Below are 1,516 nucleotides of genomic sequence, written 5' to 3'. Positions count from 1 at the left end.
GAAAAGCACGAACCGTATAATTAACGACCGTGTGAAGTCTCCATTCAGTAATTCTGTGCGGGCTGCAGCGGCTCTGTTTTGACATTTGACACCGTCAAGCTAACCTGGAAATAAAAACACTCTCCTGGTTCGGGAGTTTCAAAATAAAGGCGATGTCGACTATGGGTTCTGGACAGTGGTCGAGAAACGTTAAATATAGTGCAGATATTAAATAAGGAGTAAATGCAGGGTTATGTTGGAGGTAACTGACGTCACATCAGAGGTGTAGTCTGTCAGGAGCGTGTCAGTGTCCTCGTTCAGCTTCAATTGGTGACTTAAATTTGCACAAACCAGTCGGCAGGAGTCGCTTACTTTAAGATTTAAATAAATGAAATAAACAAGGAATTTATTTTAATCTTGAGTCGGTCAGGAGCAGCTGAGATGTTTCTCTCAAACATTAGTGGAACAGGTAAATACTACACACACTCCGTGCTAATCTATATTTAAAATAAAAACAAATAGTAAGCAGGGTCTTAAAATTGTTAACCAAATCTACGTAATAGCCTTTTGCAGTGTTCCATACTCACAAATTAGTATTTTATTTTGTAATCTCTTGTCGGAAGTTGCAGTTTTTGTTTTTCCGTTAGCTTCGATGTGGTGTTGTAACGTCTCATAAGGTCACACAGAGGCTGTTTCTACCAGCTAACACAGCTAATGGTACAGCGTACAGCTTATACTTTAGATGGCGGTTGATTAACTGGGGATTTACTGATAGAACCAGTTTAACCAGAGGAAACGGGCTGAATTGGTACACATTTGTTAACCCGTTTAAAACAGGTAAGTTAAGCCTAGCCCCAGTTATATTGCATATTTAGTTTCACCCATTCTGAAACTAATGCCGTTTAGTCAATATTTCATCCATCTCTTTATTAATCCGACCTTATAGTGCCATACTTACCAACAATAGCTTAAATACGTAAGATTTATTTTTATACATACATGTAACGCTATGAAATGGTAGTGTAACAGTAGACAAATAAACCCAAGTGATGTGGACACAGTGCAAGTAGTGCACAATTAAATGCAAGTAGCCAACTGTAAAGTTGTAGCATTTAATTGGTTGTGGAGCTGATTCATCGGACAACATTATTTTTTGTTCTGTAGTTGTGACATCATCTTAACTCAATGTGTTTACTCCCATAGTCGAACATCAGATCCTGCATCAGCTCAACATCTGAAATCCTCAGAAGACTTCTCAGCCTATCAGAACTCTCTGTCCACCCTCTTACCTCAGAAAGCCTGTTAAAAAATACCAGAGCCCCAAAAACTTACCAAAAAGACAAAGTAAACTGTGGTCATCTGTAGCTCCAGCTTTAAACTGATGACCCATTCAGATAACCAATTCAGGGTTCAACATCACATTCAGCGTCTGTCTGTAATAATAAATCTTTCCTCAGACTGACATGAGAAGAAGGTCAGTGATGTGCTGAGAGCTGAACTTTCCCATTCACTTCAATGCAGTCAGAGTTTGATCACA

At 39.0% G+C, this 1,516-nt stretch overlaps 2 protein-coding genes across 2 annotated transcripts in view; one reads left to right on the top strand and one right to left on the bottom strand.

Annotated features, from left to right (window-relative positions):
- nudt18 (nudix (nucleoside diphosphate linked moiety X)-type motif 18) overlaps positions 1-104 on the bottom strand; it is a 5,101-nt gene extending 4,997 nt beyond the window's left edge. The window contains exon 1 of the mRNA XM_032516705.1: positions 14-104. The gene's annotated coding sequence lies outside the window, so the exon portion shown is untranslated. The remainder of the gene's footprint in view (positions 1-13) is intronic.
- Positions 105-346: 242 nt separating this feature from the next.
- Positions 347-1,516, top strand: part of sdhaf1 (succinate dehydrogenase complex assembly factor 1) — a gene marked incomplete in the record, with an annotated part of 1,859 nt that continues 689 nt past the window's right edge. The window contains 1 exon segment of the mRNA XM_032516755.1: positions 347-446.

The sequence above is a fragment of the Etheostoma spectabile genome, chromosome 5, assembly GCF_008692095.1.
Source record: "Etheostoma spectabile isolate EspeVRDwgs_2016 chromosome 5, UIUC_Espe_1.0, whole genome shotgun sequence".
NCBI classification, from domain to species: Eukaryota; Metazoa; Chordata; class Actinopteri; order Perciformes; family Percidae; genus Etheostoma; species Etheostoma spectabile.
The sequence above is the reverse complement of the archived record's forward strand: the minus strand, read 5'-3'. Positions and strand labels throughout refer to the sequence as shown.